The sequence below is a fragment of the Papio anubis genome, chromosome 16 (assembly GCF_008728515.1).
Source record: "Papio anubis isolate 15944 chromosome 16, Panubis1.0, whole genome shotgun sequence".
Lineage (NCBI taxonomy): Eukaryota > Metazoa > Chordata > Mammalia > Primates > Cercopithecidae > Papio > Papio anubis.
Window position 1 is genome coordinate 77,829,755 of NC_044991.1, and position 21,138 is coordinate 77,850,892.

General features: G+C 50.4%; 1 protein-coding gene across 6 annotated transcripts in view; it reads right to left on the reverse strand.

The window, feature by feature from the left end:
• RIPOR3 (RIPOR family member 3) overlaps positions 1 to 21,138 on the reverse strand; it is a 106,198-nt gene that overhangs the window by 51,470 nt on the left and 33,590 nt on the right. The window contains exon 1 of one of the 6 annotated variants that reach the window (XM_021920937.2): positions 7,799 to 7,825. The exons of the other annotated variants lie outside the window; for them this stretch is intronic. The gene's annotated coding sequence lies outside the window, so the exon portion shown is untranslated. Of the gene's footprint in view, positions 1 to 7,798; positions 7,826 to 21,138 lie in introns of those variants that run through there. 6 annotated transcript variants of the gene reach the window in all.

Sequence of the window (21,138 nt, forward strand, 5' to 3'; positions counted from 1 at the left end):
TTTCTTGTGGTAAAAGAGACAGATCTCCCCCTCGATGATTGGGGATGGGATGGCCAGGCTGAGACCCAGAATCTCAGGAGCCTTCAGCGGACAGTTTCTGACAGGTCCAGTTTGTCACCTGCGACTAAGGGTGACATTCCTGATATTTTTTTTTTTTTTTTTTTTTTTTTTGAGACGGAGTCTCGCTCTGCCGCCCAGGCTGGAGTGCAGTGGCCGGATCTCAGCTCACTGCAAGCTCCGCCTCCCGGGTTCACGCCATTCTCCTGCCTCAGCCTCCCGAGTAGTTGGGACTACAGGCGCCCACCACCGCGCCCGGCTAGTTTTTTGTATTTTTTAGTAGAGACGGGGTTTCACCGTGTTAGCCAGGATGGTCTCGATCTCCTGACCTCGTGATCCGCCCATCTCGGCCTCCCAAAGTGCTGGGATTACAGGCTTGAGCCACCGACATTCCTGATATTTAAGCACTCGCACAGCAGCAAGTGGAGGCTGGGTGCTGGAGCAGGGTCTTGAAGACCCTGTCCCCTCCCACCATATGTCACCACGCCTGCTGGGGGTGGCATTAACCCTTTAGCTACCGGATTGTGGGCAGGTCTAGGAGGTCCCTGGGGAGGCATCGGGAAGCGAGGAGGGACGCTCGGGGGGCTTAGGGCAGCCCTGGGTAACCAGCACTCTGCAGGCATGAGAGACAGGGCAGAGACCCTGCTGGGCCCCAGGGCAGAGCAGGGAGGCACAGAGTCATGCAGTTTCCAAACCTTTGGTGGCAGACAGGACAGCCTCTTCCACTCCGTGTCCCTCGCTGCCTCTCTCTGGCCTGGCACTTAGAACTGATGCCGTTCAGACCTGGCTGGTGCATGCAGGGAGAGGATGCCAGATGCTCCCAGACACTGGGGACTGTCCTGGACCTCCGTCCCCAAGGTGTGGCTGGAGGAAGCAGAGCCCACTCCCGCTAAATCTGTCCTGCTCACTGCTGGCCGAAGCTGCCCTGCGTCTCCTCCCCACTGCCAGCCAGAGGGAACCTGCAATTTCACCTCATTTAGAGGTAAAACATCTAAATTTAACGTCATGGGCTTTCGGGGCTGGGTGGCTTTTATGCCTGAGTCCCTCACTTAGGGCTCTTTTTTATCCACTCAAATGCCAGCCAGGGCTTAGTTTGCTTATAGGAGTTTCCAAAATAGCTCCTTTGGTTTCGCATGAAAGGAAATGGCAAAATAGCCCAGGAAGAGGAATGTGAGTTTACACAGAAGACAGACGGGCGCCCGAGGAGGCTTCTCTGGGAACCAGTTTGCCTGTACCAGAGGGGGCCCGAGAAAGTGTGGAGTCCAAGAGTCCAACTCGTTCATTTTACCGATGGCAAGACTAAGCCCAGGATAGTCACACAACTTGCCTGGACCACCCAAAGGCGACTGGAAGAGCCAGAAGGACCCAAACTCCTCCTCCCTGCCAAAGCATGGGCCTCAGCCGGAGCCCCCCTCCAGCCTTTGCCCTGGCTGTGCCTTCTGCCTGGCACACCCCTCCCTTCCCCCAGGACTTCCATATCACTCTCTCCCAGCCTGCAGGCCTCACAACCAAGGCCACCTCCTCAGAGAGGTCCTCGCTGACCCCCTTGGCTAATGTGGCCTTGCCCCTCACCCGTATTCTTCAAAGAACTCACGGTTCTGACTGTCTTATTCATCAGTTAATCAAGTATCCTTCTCAAGAATCTTAGCTCCTGGGGGCAGGGAGTTTTTCTGTCTTTTTAAAAAAAATTTTGGGGCCAGGCACACGCCTGTAATTATGGGCTCATGCCTGTAATCCCAGCACTTTGGGAGGCTGAGGCGGGTGGAACACCTGAGGTCAGGAGTTCGAGATTAGCCTGGCCAACATGGTGAAACCCTGTCTGTACTAAAAATACAAAAATTAGCCGGGTGTGGTGGCGGGCTCCTGTAATCCCGGCTACTCAGGAGGCTGAAGCAGGATAATCGCTTGAACCCAGGAGGTAGAGGTTGCAGTGAGCTGAGATCACACCATGGCACTCCAGCCTGGGCAACAAAGTAAGATTTTTGTCTCAAAAAAAAAAAAAAAAAAGGAGAGAAAGAAAAAAAGAAAATTTAAATATATATAGAGAGATATATTTTATAGAGATGGGTCTTGCTATGTCGCCCAGGCTGGTCTCAAACTCCTGGCCTCAAGCGATCCACATGGTGTGAGCCACCATGCCCGGCCTGCTTGTTTTTAAAGAATGTATTTAAATGAAAAGAGACAAATTTAAAGGACCCTTGGTTTAAATAGAGCAGGTTGGAACCACCCTCACGGCAGCCCATGGTCCTGGCTCTGCCATCCTCCAGAACCATGTGGAGCCAGGCGGGGACACCCAAGGTGTCTCTGTGCAGAGGACAGCAGCCTGATGGACAGACAGACGATGAGTGCTCTGATTTCTGATTTAGGAGAAGAACAAGCAACTCCTTGGGAAGCCCCAGTGTCCCCTGCGGTCCACTGTCCCAGGACTACAGGCAGAGGGACGCCTCCTGCCTGCAGATCAGTCAACAGCAGGCACGGGAGTGAGGACCGGGGTCCAGGGAGGCCGCTTCCCTCTGTCTGTCAGTCTGCAGCCGTGGGTCCCAGCCCACTCCACTGGCGTTTCCCCAGATAAAGATGACTCATGAATTTCTGTGAATTATCCAGAGGGTGTTTTAATTCAAATGGCCCCATCACTGCCCCGTCACCACTCCCACCAGCCATGCCAGGGGTCAGCCAGGAGTCACCTTGAAGACAAAGTCTCTCTTTGGGAGAGAAGCCTCTTGAGGCCACTGTGGGGGTGGCCGTGTATCGGGGCGCCAGGTGGGAAGGCAGCTGGGGCCTCCCCAGGCTGGGGAAGAGAGCACGGGGCGTGGGGGGTGAAGGAAGATAAAGATGGGGCTGTGGGAGGGTCGTGGGAGGGTCGTGGGAGGGAGTGGGGGAAGCGGGGCCTCCAAGAAGCACAGGCTGACTTGGGGATCCCATCTCAAATGCACCCCACCCTGGTCTCCAGCTGTAGGAGCAGTGATAAGGATGAGGACAGGCAGGAGGGACTGAGATAAGGTGAGAGCAATTGGGGACTGCAGACAGACTCCTGACACTGAGGGAGTGAGGTGACCTGGTGGTCGCTGTTCCAGGCCCAGCAACTTTGTTTGACTATCAAAAACCGGAAACAGGCTGAGTGCGGTGGCTCATGCCTGTAATCCCAGCACTTTGAGAGGCCGAGGTGGATGGATAACTTGAGGTCAGGAGTTTGAGACCAGCCTGGTCAACATGTTGAAACCGGATCTCTACTAAAAACACAGAAATTAGCCAGGCGTGGTGGCGCATGCCTGTAATCTCAGCTACTCGGGAAGCTGAGACAGGAGAATTGCTTGAACCCAGGAGGCAGAGGTTGTGGTGAGCCAAGATCGTACCACTGCACTCCAGCCTGGGTGACAGAGCGAGACTCCAACACACACACACAAACAAATCCTGAAAACAGCAATAATGCCAGTGGTACCCAACACGGCTACAGGACTTGTGCAGTGCCAGGCATTGCTCAAAGAATTCACTCACTGAATTCCTGGTACCCAGGAAGTCTGGCCTCGAGCCTGTGCTCTGCCCCCGCTGAGCAGACCCCCTCTTTCTAAATCCCGGACACTGGGCTGGACACACAGCCTGTCACTCACCCCCACAGCTCCCCTGGTGTGGGGCACTGTTACCATTGTATAGACAAGGAGACTGAGGCTCATCGAGATGGACCTGAAGTGGCAAGTTGGTAGCATTGTGCCTCCAATGACTCACCTAAAATGCCTGCATAAAAAGCCAGGTGCAGTGGCACTCACCTGTAGTCCCAGCTACCTGGGGGGCTGAGCCCAGGAATTTGAGGCCAGTTTGGGCAACACAGTGAGCCAAAAATAAATAAATACAACACAGGTAAAGTGCTTGTGTATAGGCAGTGTGGTGCAGGTGGGTGTACGCCTGACCTGGGTCCCATGAGTGACGAAGGGATATGCAGTGTGAGGCTCTCCAATCAGAAGCCCTCGCTCTGGAATTGGTTATGGGAGGGTCCCTGGACCTTGGCATGTAATGCTTTGCTGTGGAGGCTGTCCTGTGTGTTCAGCAGTGTCCCCACACCAGGAGCACAGGCCATGACAGCCTGGCACATCTCCAGACACTGTCACACGTCCCTGGGCTAAAGGCATCTCTTTGGGTCTGGGCTGGAGCATTCATTGACCCATATGGTGGCTTAGGCATAATTTTCCATGGGCAAGATGAGTAGTATTGAAGACACTATGGTATTTGGTTGGCTACAGTATTGCGCAGGCACCTTCCCCTCACACGAACAGGTGTGGGACTCTGGCATAACACAGCCTGACACCTACGGAGGGGGCCTGGATCTGCAGCTCCCACAGGGCCTCTGCCACTCCAGCCGTGACACACACACATGCTGTCACCAGCCTAGGATGTGGACAAAGCCTGTAGGTCTGAGACCAAGGACACGAGCTTGGAGGAGCTGGCTGGCTTCCTCAGACCTTTGGGGCCCCTTTGCCAGAGCAGAGCCGAGACCTGCCTGAGACCTGCCTTCATTGCAACCCTGGCCTTGCGGCACGGCTGCACGGGAGGAGAGACCGGGGGAAGGGCTATCTCCCCTTTCCATCCGAAAATAAACAAACGAAAAACGCCTGAGTGTGATGCACACACGCACCGGTCAGGCTCAGCTCCACGCGGGGAGGGTGTAGATTCAAACCCAGGTGGGCTGAACTCCGAAGCGCACCTCGGCCAACCACTGGTCACTGGAGTGAACTGCCCCCAACCCTCTGTCATCTCAGGGACAAAAGCCTGCCACCTCCACAGGGCTGGACGGCGGAGCAGCTTCCCTCTACAAAACAGTCAAAAAAACAAAGACAGACTTCCGTGCCTGGGAGAACCCTGAGGTTCTTTTTTGGAGTGACCTCTCCATAAGACGCACAGGCCATGCATGGGCCCACGAACATATGAATTACTTCTAGGATCAGAAGACAAAAAATGATTCTTTAGGTCAAAGAAAATGTGTTATTATATAATAGTAATGTATTCATTGTTACACCAAGTTGTAATACGCACTTCTCCTTTTTTTTTTTTTTTTTTTTTGAGTCGGAGCTTTGCTCTTGTTGCCCAGGCTGGAGGGCAGTGGCGCGATCTCGGCTCACTGCAACCTCCGCCTCCTGGGTTAAAGCAATTTTCCTGCCTCAACCTCCTGAGTAGCTGGGATTACAGGCATGCTCCACCATGCCTGGCTAATTTTTTGTATTTTTAGTAGAGACGGAGTTTCTTCATGTTGGTCAGGCTGGTCTTAAACTCCCAACCTCAGGTGATCTGCCCGCCTTGGCCTCCCAAAGTACTGGGATTACAGGTATGAGCCACCGCCCCCAGCTCACTTCTCCTTTTTTGTGTGTGTGAGAGAGAGGGTCTCGCTCTATCATCCAGACTGGAGTGCAGTGGTGGGGTCACAGCTCACTGCAGCCTTGACCTCCTGGGTTCAAGCCATCCTGAGTAGCTGGGACTACAGGTTCGTGCCACTGCACCCGGCTAATTTGGTTTTTAATTCGTTTAGAGACAGGGTCTCTCTATGTGGCCCAGGCCGGGGTGCAGTGGTGTGATCATAGCTCACTGCAGCCTCCAGCTCTGGGCTGAAGCAGTCCTCCCACCTCAGCCTCGTGAGTAGCAGGGACTACAGGTGTGAGCCACCACACCCAGCCCTATTTCTTATTGGAAGGGCCCCTGCAGGCCAAGATGCTCGGTGCCCAGGGAAGTAGGATAGCATGACCCTGCCCTTGACCCCTCCCAGCCCTCCTGGGAATCTATCTCCAGCCACCTCCAGGCCACAGGCTCCCTCCCCATCTCTTCCCCACCCAGGAGCTGTGGTACACAGATCAGCTTAGCGTTTCCCACGCTAAACAACTGAAACTGAGGGTTTTATCTCCCACTCTCCTTGCTCCCAGTTCAGCATGGCCACTGGCCTGGCCGAGACAGAGCCGCTGGAAGTGCCCGGCCGGACCTCATGCTTGACCTTCAGCATCTTACTTAACCCTCGCAATGCAGGGTGGTGGCCTCCACTGGGTCCTGCTCAGCCACTACTCCTAGAAACGGTCTGGGGGGTGAGGGTGGGGCCCCCTGGAGAGCCCGTGGACGTGTGTTTGTGCCATCGCAGTAGTACACCCACCTCCTTCTGCTTCCGCAGAGCCTGGCTGGCTCCTCCCCATTCCAAGGAGAGGCTCCTCCTGCTCCCACTTCCCTCCTTTACATTGGGCTACTACTCTTAGGGGTGGGCCTTTGTTTACTTTGCATTTTCCTGATTCCTAATGAGACTAAGTATATTTCCTTAGGTTTACCGGCTTCCCAATCTCCTCTTCTGGGAATTACCAGTTCCTATTCCTTTGTCCAGTTATCTGCCTTCTTCTTCTTGATTCCTGGGAGCGGCTGATAAATCCTAGATGACCATCCTTTCTCAGTTTTCTCCCAGCCCCTCACCTTTTAATCTTAAATTGTTCTGTGTGTATGTGAGTGAGAGAGAGAGAGAGAGAGTGAGTGAGAGAGAGACACAAGCTTCAAATACTTATGTGGCCAAATCTGTCACGGGTTTTCCTTCTGTGTTTTAGAGTTTGGAAACTGCTTTCTCAGTCTCTAAGATTAAGTTGCTAATCTGTTAACCACTGGTATCTAATTCCCTGGGGGAGAAGCTTGTCTTCCCAGCCAGGCTGCAAAGTCCCCCAGGGCATGGCTCCATCTCCGCCTGAGGAAGGCCTTGGTCAAGATATTCCACTGCTCCTCAGAAATACCCTGAATTTGTCCCCTCCTTCCCACCTCCACCCCTACTCACCAGGACCAATCCCTGCCTCCCCCTTACCCGGTGCCCCACATGAATACCAGTGATTTAAAAAAAAAAAAAAATCCATCAGAGGCCAGGCTCAGTGGCTCACGCCTGTAATCCCAGCACTTTGGGAGGCCAAAGTGGGCAGATCACCTGAGGTCAGGAGTTTGAGACCAGCCTGACCAACATGGAGAAATCCCATCTCTACTAAAAATGCAAAATTAGCCAGCCGTGGTGGCACATGCCTATAATCCCAGCTACTCAGGAGGCTGAGGCAGGAGAATCGCTTGAACCTGGGAGGCGGAAGTTGTGGTGAGCCGAGACTGTGCCATTGCACTCCAGACTGGGCAACAAGAGCGAAACTCCGTCTCAAAAAAAAAAAAAACCCCAAAAGAAAAGTAAAATGTCCATCAGATCTGGATGCAGCAGCTCAAGCCTGTAATCTCAGCATTTTTTTTTTTTTTTTTTGAGATGGAGTCTCGCTCTGTCCCCCAGGCAGAAGTGCAGTGGCTGGATCTTGGCTCACTGCAACCTTTGCCTCCAGGCTCAAGTGATTCTCCCACCTCAGCCTCCTGAGTAGCTGGGACTACAAGTGCGCACCACTACACCTGGCTAATTTTTGTATTTTTTTTTTTTTGGTAGAGTTGGGGTTTCACCATCTTGGTCAGGCTGGTCTGAAACTCCTGACCTCAAGTGATCCTCCCGCCGTGGCCTCCCAAAGTGCGGGAATTACATCCGTGAGCCACCATGTCTGGCCAAATCCCACCACTTTGGGAGGCCGAGGTGGGAAGACCGCTTAAAGCCAGGAGTTTGAGACCAGCCTGGGCAACATAGAGAGAAGTAAAAAAAAAACTGGGCACATGTTCTCAGGACCCCCTGAGGCTATGTCCTGGGCCATGGTCACTCATAAGTAAAATTTTTTAATTAAAACTAAATTTTTACAAATTACCTGGGCATGGTAGTACGTACTTGTAGTCCCAGCTACTTGGGAGGCTAAGGCAGCAGGATTTCTTGAGCCCAGGAGTTCAAGGTTGCAGTGAGCTAGGATCGTGCCACAGCACTCCAGCCTGGGCAACAGAGTGAGACCACATCTGCAAAAAAAATTTTAAAATAAACAAAAAATTTAAAAGTCCATTAGTTTGTCACTATATTGCCCAGGCTGGTTTGGAACTCCTGGCTTCATGTAATCCTCCCACTGCAGCCTCCCAAAGCGCTGGGATTACAGGCATGAGCCACTGCACCTGACCCCAACCAAAAATTCTTAAGGCACATTTTTGACACTAAAAACATAGTATTTTATAACTGCTAAAATAGAGATATTAATTCTAGGCTTTTCTTGTGCACAGAAACAAATTACCACTTTAGTTGCTCAAGGAGAACATGCATACATGTTAAATGCATTAATTTGTTTAATATAAACATGTAATACTTTTTATGACCTGGATTGGTACATCTTTCTCTTCTTTTCTTCTTTTTTTTTTTTTTTTTTTTTCTTTTTTTGGCAAGATCTGGCCCTATCACCAGGCTGGAGTGCAGTGGTACAATCTTGGCTTATTGCTACCTCTGCCTCCTGAGCTCAAGCAATCCTCCCACCTCAGTCTCCTGAGTAGCTGGGACTACAGGCATGTGCCACCATGCCCAGCTAATTTCTGTTTTGGTTTTTTTGTTTGCTTTTTTTTTCTTTCTTTCTTTTTTTTTTTTTTTTGTAGAGATGGGGTTCAACCTCCCTAAGTGTTGGGCTTTCAGGTGTGTGGCCCCGCCCCCCCCCCCCCCTCCCCCTCCTTTTTTTTTTTTTTTTTTGAGACGAAGTTTCTCTCTTGTCACCCAGGCTGGAGCGCAGGGGTGCAATATCGGCTCATTGCAACCTCCACCTCCATGGTTCAAGCAATTCCCCTGCCTCAGCCTCCCGAGTAGCTAGGATTACAAGTACACGCCACCAAGCCCAGCTAATTTTTTTGTATTTTTAGTAGAGACAGGGTTTCACCATGTTGACCAGACTGGTCTCGAACTCCTGACCTCAGGCAATCCGCCTGCCTCAGCCTGCCAAAGTGCTGGGATTACAGGCATGAGCCACCGCGCCCTGCCCCATTTCTTATTATAAAGTAGTTTACAAAAAAAATTCCAGCAGCCAGCTCCAGAGAGGCCTTGCTCTGTGGTGTCTAAGGATGGAGCCCAGGCAGGGACGGCCAAAAGCTCGCTGCCCACTGCCCAGGAAGGCAAGAGCACCGTTGTGTCCCGTTCTACCCCTCAAAAAAAAACCACAGTCAGGTCATATCATAGTCAGGACAAAGCCTGTTCGTAATCCATCCTGTGTCTGTGGATCCTCCCCAGGCCTGTAAGGCAGCAGCGGGAGATGCGGCCTCTCCCACTCCACCCAACACGTAGCCAGGGCGAGGTGGGGCCAGGGGAAACGCTGACATTCCAAGGCATCTGAGTGGTAAGAGGTGAGCAGGTGAGGTGAATGGGGACTACGTTAGAAGGACTCTGTAGGTGGGTGAGATGCTAGGGCCATAGCCTAAGGGCACTGGGAACCCTGTAGGCATGGGCAGTTCAAGCCCATCCCTGCTCCCTCCAGCTGCTGTCCATCCCTGCCACACCTGACCATTTGCCCAACCTAGATCCTTCCTGTCTTGCATTTCCTCAAGCATCCAGAGCCCAGGACTGCTGAGTCAGCCCTCTGGAATGCCCGCAACTCCCCACAGGCCAGCCGGCCTTGGGACTCCCGCACAGCCACGTGAGCCAGTGGAGCCGGGTCTGTTTGCTAGTGGAGGCTGTTAACAGCACGGGAAGTGGTCAAGGGTTCAACAAGAGATGAGCCATCTGGTCCTCCAGAGGTAAACAATTTACAAGAGACACATCAAGCCAGCATGCTGTTCTAGTTTTTCTTTTGACAGTGAAATATGCAGTTTCTTTTTCATCCTGGTGCCTATTGGAGAGGGAGACTGTCCCAGGCACTCTGACCCCAGCTGAAGTGCCTCCCTGGGGCAGGATCGTGTCTAGGTAGGGAGGCAGGAAAAGTCAGATTTTCTTTCACATCTTTGTTCCATTTCCAGGACTGAGCAACTTCGTGTATTTATGTATTTATTTATAGACAGGGTCTCACTATGTCGCCCAGGCTGGAGTGCAGTGGTGCAGTCACAGCTCACTGCAACCTCAACTTCCTGGGCTCTAGTGATCCTCCTGCCTCAGCCTCCTGAGTAGCTGGGACCATAGGTGTGCACCACCATGCCAGAAGATTTTTGTATTTTTGGTTAGAGACAGGGTTTTGTTGCGATGTTGCCCAGTCTGGTCTCAAACTCCTGAGCTCAAGTGATTCACCCTCCTGGGCCTCCTGAAGTGCTGAAATTACAGGTGGGAGCCACCATGTCTGACCCAAGACTGAGTGAATTTAAGTCAGATGGTTAAACCTACATCCTGAGGAGAGTGGATTTCCTCCCAAAGGAACAGACTTATTTTCTAGAACCCAAAACCTTGAATTTCAAGAACCTTCAGCCTTAAATCCATTTCCTGTTGGAAGCAGACCCCTCCTGGTGTTCCCAGGTATTGCAACCCTGCTCTACCAGCCACTATAAATGCCCACACAAAAGGAAGAGGGGCTCCATTCCTGATGCTCAGAGTGGAGTCAGTAGATTCTCAAGCATGTGAGATATGTATGTGGCCTAACAGCCTGAAATAAACAGCTTGTGCTAGGATTGTAATTCTAGAATTTCCAAAAGTGTTGCAAAATATTCCAGGCAGACACTAGAGTTTGTGTGCTACAAGTTGTTTATTAATTAATTTCTACTTTGCCAAACATTCTTACTTGGGTCTACTGGGAGATGATTTTGTTGGGAATGCATCTCCAATTTTGTAATGAAGATCACCAGGGAAAGAAGGCTTGCTTCACAGGGGCTCACATTACAGGAAATGTGGCTAGCATAGGTAGTTCCCATAAGGAAAAGGATAGTACTAAGTTTTGAGCTCATGTGAAAAAGAAAAGGGGACCGGGCGCAGTGACTCACGCCTGTAATCAACACTTTGGGAGGCTGAGGCAGGCAGATCACCTGAGGTCAGGAGTTTGAGACCAGCTTGGCCAACATGGCAAAACCCTGTCTCTACTAAAAATACAAAAATTAGCCAGGCATGGTGGTGGGCGCCTGTAATCCCAGCTACTTGGGAGGCTGAGGCAGGAGAATCACTTGAACCTGGGAGGTGGAGGTTGCAGTGAGCCGACATCACACCACTGTACTCCAGCCTGGGCGACAAGAGCGAAACTCCGTCTCAAAAGAAAAAAAAGAAAAGTGACATCTAGGGACTAGGATTTTGGGACTCTTTACAAACATGCCAATAACCTATGAGATACACAACCACACACTGACACAGAGGTGAGTAGAGGCCTTGGAGTCAACATAAGTTCAAGTCTAGCCTTTGCCTCATTCTCACTATGTAATCTTAGACAAGTCACTTATCCTCTTTGAGCTTCCAGTTCCTCATCTATACATAGGAAGCCACTGAATTATCTTACAGTTACTTTCAATTGCGAGGACTTGCTCTTTTTCTCTTCATTAAAAGGAAAACACAAAATATAATGTATAGCTCATCTTACCACTTTGTGCTGCTAAGGTTAAAATCCAGGGTAGTGGCCGGGTACCGTGGCTCACACCTGTAATCCCAGCACTTTGGGAGGCTAAGGCGGGTGGATCACCTGAGGTCAGGAGTTTTAGACCAGTCTCACTAACATGGAGAAACCCCCATCTCTACTAAAAATATAACAATCAGCTGGGCGTGCTGGTGGGCATCTGTAATCCCAGCTACTCTGGAGGCTGAGGCAGGAGAATTGCCTGAACCTGAAAGGCAGAGGTTACAGTGAGCTGAGATCATGCCACCGCACTCCAGCCTGGGTGACAATAGCAAAACTCCATCTCAATAAATAAATAAATAAATAAATAATTCAGAGTACTCTATGGTTTCCTGGGGCTGTTGTAAAAAAAAAAAAAAAAATGCTACAAACTGAGTGGCTTAAAACAAGGGAAACTTATTGTCTTCGAGTTCTGGAGGTTAGAAGTCCAAATCAAGGTGTTGGCAGGGCCATGCTCCCTCTAAAGCAGCGGTCCCCAACCTTTTTGGCACCAGGGACAAGTTTTGTGGAAGACAATTTTTCCACCGACCAGGGTGGGGGTTGGGTGGGTGGTTTTGGGGTGATTCAAGTGCATTACACTCATTGTGCCCTTTATTTCTACTACTACATTGTAATATATAATTAAATAATTATACAACTCACATTCCCTAATGTGGAATCAGTGGGAGCCTAAGCTTGTTTTCCTGCAACTAGACGTTCCCATCTGGGGGTGATGGGAGACAGTGATAGATGATCAGGCATTAGATTCTCATAAGGAGCATGCAGCCAAGATCCCTCGCATGCATAGCTCACAACAGGGTTTGTGCTCCTTTGAGAATCGAATGCCTCCACTGATCTGACAGGAGGTAATGCAAGCGATGGGGAGTGGTTCTAAATACAGATGAAGCTCCGCTCACCTGCCTGCTGCTAACCTCCTGCTCTGTGGCCCAGTTCCTAAGAGGCCATGGACGAGTACAAGTCCATGGCCCAGGGGCTGGGGACTCCTGCTCTAAAGGATCTAGGAAAGAATCCTTCCTTGCCTCTTCTGAGCTCCCCGTGATGGCCACCAATCCTTGACATTTATGGTCTTGTAACTGCATGATGCCAGTCTCTGCTTCTGTTGTCCCATGGTACTTCCCAGTGTCTCTGTCTTCACAGGTCTTCCCTCTTCTTATAAGGATATGATGTTATTGAATTAGGGGCAGGGCACGGTGGCTCATGCCTATAATCCCAGCACTTTGGGAGGCCGAGGTGGGCAAATCACCTGAGGTTAGGAGTTGGAGACGAGCCTGGCCAACATGGCAAAACCCCGTCTCTACTAAAAATACAAAAATTAGCCAGATATGGTGGTGGGTGCCTGTAATCCCAGCTACTCGGGAGGCTGAAGCAGGAGAATCACTCGAACCCAGGAGGCAGAGGTTGCAGTGGGCTGAGATCATGCCACTGCATTCTAGCCTGGCTACAGAGCAAGCCGACTCAAAAAAAAAAAAAAAAATGTAGGCCCCCAGGAAGGATGCCTGGCATACTCAGAGGTGGGACAATGGTGACAGTCCTGACACTTTCCCCTCTGGAGAGCATGGACCCTTGGTCTTGGCCATACAGCCAAGCCTGGCCCAGCCTGCCTGTCCCCCCCACTCCCAGGGACTGGGCGCTTCCTGCCCAGGAGCTATGCTGATTCTGCAGCCCTCGGGCTTTATTGCTTTTCCTGCTTAATGAGGTGAGGTTGCTCGCCCACAGGCAATTCCTGTAAAAGCCATTTGGATGACCCAATGGGGTGAGTTTACAGGGAAGTGCTCCCCGAGGGCTAGGCTGGCTGGAAGCAGATACTTTGCCCCCTTCCAAGGATGGTAATGAGGTTTGAGGCTTCCAGTGGGGGCAGGGGATGCTCTGGGCGCCAAAAGCCCTGGCCTAGGGTCAAAAGATCTGGGCTCCAGGCCCAGCCAGGCTAGCTAGGCAGTCTCCTGTCTGAGCTGTACTCGCCCCATGGGTGAAATGGGGATACAGGCACATATGTTACAGCCTGCAGTCTGTGTGTAACAGAGAACCATAAGCCGGCGGGTGGGGGTTGGGGGTTATTTCTCATGGTTCTGGAGGCAAGGAGTTGGAGATCAGGATGACCGCATAGTCAGGTTCTGGTGAGGGCCCTCTTCCAGGTTGCAGACTATGGTCCTCTCATTTCATCCTCACTTGGAGGGAAGAGGCAAGAGAACACTCTGGAACCTCTGCTATAAGAGCACTAGTTGGCCGGGCACGGTGGCTCAAGCCTGTAATCCCAGCACTTTGGGAGGCCAAGACGGGCGGATCACGAGGTCAGGAGATCGAGACCATCCTGGCTGAGACGGTGAAACTCCGTCTCTACTAAAAAATACAAAAAATTAGCCAGGCGAGGTGGTGGGCGCCTGTAGTCCCAGCTACTCGGGAGGCTGAGGCAGGAGAATGGCGTAAACCCGGGAGGCGGAGCTTGCGGTGAGCTGAGATCCGGCCACTGCACTACAGCCTGGGCGACAGAGCGAGACTCCATCTCAAAAAAAAAAAAAAAAAGAGCACTAACCCCATTAATTCCATTCATGAGGCCTCCACCTTTGAGATCTATTCACCTCCCAAAGGCCCCACCTCCTAATCACAGTACATGGGGGTTTGGGTTCAACATAGGAATTTTTTTTTTTTTTTTTTTTTTTGACACAGTGTCTCACACAGTGTCGCCAGGCTGCAGTGCAGTGGCACAATCTCTGCTCACTGCAACCTCCACATCCTGGGCTCAAACAATCCTCCCATCTCAGCCTCCTGAGTAGCTGGGACCACAGGCATGCACCACCACACCCGGCTAACTTTTTGTACTTTTAGTAGAGAAGAGATTTCACCAAGTTGCTCAGGTTGATCTTGAACTCATGGGCTTAAGCAATTTGCCCACTTTGGCCTCCCAAAGTGTTGGGATTACAGGTGTGAGCCACCATGTCCAACCTCAACATATGAATTTCAGAGTGACCCATTCAGTCCATCACAGCCTCCTGCAGGATTACAGATGTAGAATGAGTCTGTAATCCACAAAGTTCTAAGCAAAAGAAAAGAAGTACTAATATCACTGTTGCTATTGCTATTGTTATTATCAGCACCCAAGACCTTCCCCAGTCCCTGTGAGTGGCATATTAAGATGATCCCAAAGACGCTCTACTTCTCTAAGCCCATAATATTCACAAGTTCCACCCCTTTGATTGTGGGCAGAACCTGGGAATATTATGATCTGACTGCCATGGTTACTGTATATGACAAAAGGGGGAATTAAGCTACCAGGTGCAGGGCTGGACCCTGAGTGAGAGCCCACCTCAAATAGGACTGGCACAGACTGGCTCTGGCTCTGTGGCCTGGAGCTGGGTGCAGTGGCATGATCTGCGGCTCACAGCCTGCCTGCCTCCGCCTCCCAGGTTCAGGCTGATTCTCACCACCTCAGCCTCCTATAATGCACAATGCAGCCAGGAGATTAGAAGTATGAGAAAGGATTCAGCGTAGAGGAGATTTTCTTTTTTTTTTTTTTTTTTTTTTTGGCCGGAGTCTGGCTCTGTCGACCAGGCTGGAGTGCAGGTGGCCGCGATCTCGGCCTCACTGCAAGCTCCGCCTCCCGGGCACCGCCATTCTCACCACCTCTAGCCTCCAGTGGCTGGGACCGCAGGCGCCCGCCACAGCAGCTAGTTTTGCGTATTTTTGAAGTAGAGTGGGGTGACCCACGCCAGGATGGTCTCGATCTACGTGCAATGATCCATGGTCGGCCTCTAAAGTGGGGATTACAGGCTTAGGCCACTGGCCCGGCAGGAGAGATTCTCCATTGCAGGCTTTGGGAGATGAAATTCCAGCCACACATGGTGAATCTGGAGCCTCTGGAGGCTGGAGAAAGGCCCAGGGACAGCTAGCAAGGAAGTAGGACCTCAGTATTTATGGAACTGAATGACCTTAGGGGATTTGTCCCACAGATCCTCCCAGACAAGGACTCAACCTGACCAGCACATCTTGCGCTTGGCCCCTTGGCGTGGGCCGGACTCTGGACCAGCACGGCTGTAGGCTCATGCATGGATATTGTTGTTTTAAAGCTACTGGAGTGGGATCATTTTATTACACAGCCATAGAAACCAATTACACCCTCATCAGGAGGCCTACCAGAGGCTGGGAGAACCCTGCTCAAATCTACCCTCCCAGTATAGTCTGGTGGTTAGAGATAAAGGCTCTGGAGTCAGATGGAGCGATAGGGCTACTGCAGGCCAATTGAGAGGAATCAGGAGGCTGAACAGAAATCACAGCACAGGGGAAATGGATGATGCATGCGTTATGTTCTTTGTGTGGATCTCTGGTAGGCAAAGACAAAGGCATATGCTGGGCGCTCACATGGAGTCCGGCATGTAGGCCTGGAGTGGAGCTCCACTCATAAGATTCCACTTTGCATTGGCTTCCTGGGAAGAGTTTGTATTTGGGGTTCTGCTTTTCCTTAGAACCTCTTTCTCTTAGTCCTAAAATGAAGCCTGGGACCAAGGCCCTTGCAATTAAGGAGGAGGAGGTGACCCTGGAGGCTTAGAGAGGTGGGTCAGTCCCAGTTCCTGTCCCTGGCATGTACTCTCCCCAGGCCTATCCCACTTTAAAATCCTCCCAGGTTCCCAGGCCCTGGGGCCCCTGGCTATCCCTCAAAAATCCACCCGAGGCTGAGCCGTTAATCACTCTATAATCCCAGCACTTTGGGAGGCTGGGCAGGTGAATCATAGAATTGAGTTCAGACCAGCCCTAGCCAACATGGTGAGCCATCTTCACTAAAATACCTAGAGTGTAGGCATAGTGGCTGGGTGCCTGTAATCCCAGCTACTCGGGGGCCTGAGACAGGAGAATCCCAGCAGAGCCTGGGAGGTGGGGGAGTTACGTGAAGCCAAGATTGCACCAGCACTCAGCCTAGGTAGCAGAGAGAGATTCCATCCTAAAAATAAAATAAAATAAAATAAAGAAAGAAAGGAAAGAAAAAGTCCTTGGGCCCTCCTCTATACCCCTGCTTTGGCCTGGCCGAAGTCCTGGCGGCTGGGCATGCAGGCTCAGAATCCCCGGGAGATACCTGCACACACACACACACACACACACACACACACACTAAAGAGGTGGCCCATCATCCCAAGATGAATACAGCAGCGCTGGGAGGATGTGGGGCAGCTAAAACCCTCTAGTACACTGCTAGTACAACAAACAAGAGGCACAGCTAGTTTAGAAAGAGCTCTTTCTTAGTTCCACTCGATGAATTCAAGTATAGAAATTAAATACCAAATGGATTGCATATAAATACCACCCAGCAATTCCTCCTAATTATACATCGAAACCAGTATCAGCTTTATATATCCCTTAAAACCTGTACACACCAGACCCATTTCAAGGCATGGGTGTTATTCATAGAAGTAGCCAAGAGTAAAGCAGTAGATGTGTTGCGGGCAGTGGAGTGGAGTAGAAACAAAATGTAGGACAATTCACATACAGAGGGACCACTGATGGGGCCATATAAAGGGACCAAGCCCTGATGCAGGCTGAGACAGATGAACCTTGGTGCTGGGCTGAGAAGAGGCAGACACAGCTTGAATATTTTGCAGAGAATTGTAAAAATAGCTGTTATCAAGTCAAACAGGCAAATCCAGAGAGACAGAAGTGGTTAGTCGGCTGGGAAGTTGGGGAGGGAATGGGAGTCATTATCATTACTAATGGTATGGGGTTTCTTGCAGTGAAGAAACTGTAGTAGTGATAGTTGCACAACACTATGTGATATGCCAAAACACAACCAAAACAAAAACCCCACTAAATTCTATACTTTTTTTTTTTTTTTAGAGACATTCCCTCTATCCTCAGAGCTGATGCAGTAGCCCACCCCGATCTGGCTCCTGCAACCTCTGCCTCCTGGAGTTCAAACGAATTTTCCCTCAGCCTCCTGGGATTGCTGGGCATATGCCACCACACCGGCTTTTTTTTTTTTTTTTTTTTCTGAGACGGAGTCTCCCTCTGTTGTCCAGGCTAGAGTGCAGTGATGCCATCTTGGCTCACTGAAACATCTGCCTCCCAGGTTTAAGCAATTCTCGCACCTCAGCCTCCCAAGTAGGTGGGACTACAGGCATGCACCACCACACTCAGCTACTTTTTGTATTTTTCTGTAGAGACAGGGTTTTGCCATGTTGCCCAGACTGGTCTCAAACTCCTAGAGTCAAGCAATCCACCCGCCTGGGGTATTTCTCATTGGCATAATCAGCACTGAAAGATCATTGAAAAGGGACTTGCGTGATCCAGGGGTCACTGTTATTTAATGCGCTCCCCTCATCTCCTGCAGGTTGTGACTTCAATATACCCTCTCATGAAGCCTTTCCTGGCCCCTCATCTGTAAGTGTGACCACTGAGCCCCCTATCTCCCAATTCCCTTTTCCTGCTTTTTCTCTTTAGCGTTTAATACCATCTGACATTCCATACATTACCTTGTCCTTGTCTGATGTCTGTCATCCCAACTAGAAGTGCTAGGAGGCAAGTACTAGGAAGCACAGTTTTTTCTCTTTTTAGATGAAATTTTGCTCTTGTCGCCCAGGCTGGGGTACAGTGGCGCGATCTCGGCTCACTGCAACCTCCATCTCCCGGGTTCAATTGATTCTCCTGCTTCAGCTTCCCAAGTAGCTGGGACTACAGGTGCCCGCCATCACGCCCGGCTAATTTTTGTATTTTTAGTAGAGACGGGGTTTCACTCTGTTGGCCAGGCTGGTCTCGAACTCCTGACCTCATGACCCACCCAGGAGGCAGGGTTTTTGTCTGCGTGGTTCACTGCTAAGTCCCCAGCACTAGGAGGAGAGGACTTAACAAATAGGAGGCACTCAGCAAATTTCCATGAACGAATGAATGGAGGGATAGATGAATGAATGAATCTGTATCTCCAGTGGCTTTGTCCTCTCTTATATCAGCTTTGTTCCACATCTTACACTTAGGAGGTGATTCAATTAAACATTGCTTTGTTTTTGCATGTTTGGCAGTTTTTGTTTGTTTGTTTTGAGACAGCATCTCAATCTTTCCCCTAGGTTGGTATGCAATGGCGCCAGCACCCCTCACTGCAGCCTCAACTTCCCAAACTCAGGTGATTCTCCCACCTCAACTCCCCGAGTAGCTGGGACTACAGGCATGCACCACCACACCAGCTACTTTTTGTATTTTTAGTAGAGATGGGGTTTCGCTATGTTGCCGAGTCAGGTCTCAAAATCCTGGCCTCAAGCCATCCATTCGCCCAACTCGGCCCCCTAAAGTGCTGGGATTATGGGCATGAGCCACTGCACCCAGCCAACCATTGTAAATGAACCAATCAATGAATTTCTCCCTGGGTAGTGAAGCTCCTGCTTTTTGAGGTAACCCAGACTTTCCATTTGTATGTTTCCTGAGTCCCTGACTGCACATTCTTCCTGCATATTGTCTCCAGGACTAAGAGAATGGAGCCTTTTGCCAAGAAGAGGTTGAGTTCTCAGGCCTCCAGTTTAGATTAAATAGTGGTTTTACAGGGGAAAAAAAAAGTGAGAAACCCTCAGAAGTTGTGGGGAGCTGAGAGGGAGTGGGAAGAGGGTTCCCCAGGGACAAACTCCTCCTTGCCCCCCTGCCCAGTGCCCCAGGGCACACTGCCCAGTGGGTGAAAGCAGCCAGACACACGGGCTCACTGCAGTTAGCAAGCAAACCTAAGTGTATCAAGATGGGCCCGCTGACGCCAGCTGCTCTGAGTGGATCTGGAATGAATTGGGGGGTTGTTAAGATCGCCGACTTAAGCCTCTTCTCACAGGAAAAATATTTATTTCACTGAGCTCTGCTTTTTGGAAAGCTGCGCCTGTAACAGTCTGCATCGATCTAGCAGAGTTTTGGCTACTGCTGGGTTTTGTCTCCCTCCTGTCTCGGTTGGCGTGGGCTGTGTGTGTGTGTGTGTGTCCACAGCACACCCTCCCATTATTAAGTAATCAGCCAAAAGACTCAGCCAGGACACTCTGCTCTTCTTTAACCAGAAAAAAGATGAACACGAACTGAGTTCGTGGCATGAGGCACGAGACCTTCATGTTTTATCTTCAAAGATGCCTGCTTGAAACTAGCAATTCTTTCTTTCTTTCCCTTTTTATCTAGTAAATTGCTCCCTCTACCTCCTCCCAGTTTGGGGAAAAAATACAGACAAGGATGAAGAAGAAAGTAAAAATCACTCCTATGGTTAGGTTAGGGTTGACTGCAGAATTGTTCTTTCCTTTTTGAGACGGAGTCTCACTGTTGCCCAGGCTGGAGTGCAGTAGCGTGATCTCGGCTCACTGCAACCTCTGCCTCCTGGGTTCAAGCGATTCTCCTGCCTCAGCCTCCTGAGCAGCTGGAACTATAGGCCCACATCACCATGCCCGGCTAATTTTTGTATTTTTAGTAGAGACAGGGTTTCACCATGTTGGCCAGGCTGTCCTCTTCTTTCATACTCTTTGGAGTTGAAGGGCCTGGGTTTGAATCCTAGCTCTGCTATTTGCTGGCTGTGTAACCCTGAGAATCATGTTACCACTTGGAACCTCTGTTTCCTCATCTGTAAAATGGTGTAACAATAGTACCTACCTCTTTGATTGTTGGGAGGAGTAAACAAGAGAAAGTATATATAGAGCTTAGTGAAGGTTCAGCAACAGTAAATGCAAACAGTACCTATTTTATAGGAGAAATACATACAATATTTATCTCTTTTTCATAAAACAATATAGTGTATACAGTTTCCTGTTTCATTGCCTCATTTTAGAGGCAGAGTCTTGCTGTGTTGCCCAGGCGGGCCTCAAACTCCTGTCTGTGTTCAAATGATCCTCCTGCCTCAGCCTCCTGAGTAGCTGGGATTACAGGCATCCGCCACCACACCCGGCTAATTTTTGTACTTTTAGTAGAGATGCGGTTTCACCACATTGGTCAGGCTGGTCTCAAACTCCTGACCTTGTGATCCACCCACCTTGGCCTTCCAAAGTGCTGGGATTACAAGGCGTGAGCCACCGCGCCCAGTCAACTCGTAATCATTTCTCTTTTTTTGAGACGGAATCTCGCTCTGTTGCCCAGGCTGGAGTGCAGTAGCGTGATCTCGGCTCACTGCAAGCTCCGCCTCCCGGGTTCACACCATTCTCCTGCCTCAGCCTCCCGAGTAGCTGGGACTACAGGTGCCCACCAGCAAACCTGATTAATTTTTTCTATTTTTTAGTAGAGACGGGGTTTCACCATGTTAGCCAGGATGGTCTCGATCTCCTGACCTCGTGATCCGCCCGCCTTGGCCTCTCAAAGTGCTGTGATTACAGGCATGAGCCACTGTGCCCAGCCAAGCATTTCTAATGACTGCAAAATAGTCCATACATTAGTTTTTAAACCGTTTCCTATGGATGGAAATAGAGGTTGCTTCCACAATATTATAAAAATTGCTGTGATAAACATCTCTAGACCCAAATCTTGGTCTATGTTTGAGGTTCCATCTTTGGGATGAATTCTCAGAAGTTAAATGATTGATCAAATAGTATGATCACTTCCAAGAGCCTTGATATACCATATTTAGCACTGCAAGTTGCTTTCTAGAAAGATTAGCTACAGATGTGTATGAGAGAACCCTATGGCCAAGCGAGGTGGCTCATACCTATAGTCCCAACACTTTGGGAGGCCAAGGTGGGAGGATCGCTTGAGCCCAGGAGTTCAAGACCAGCCCTGG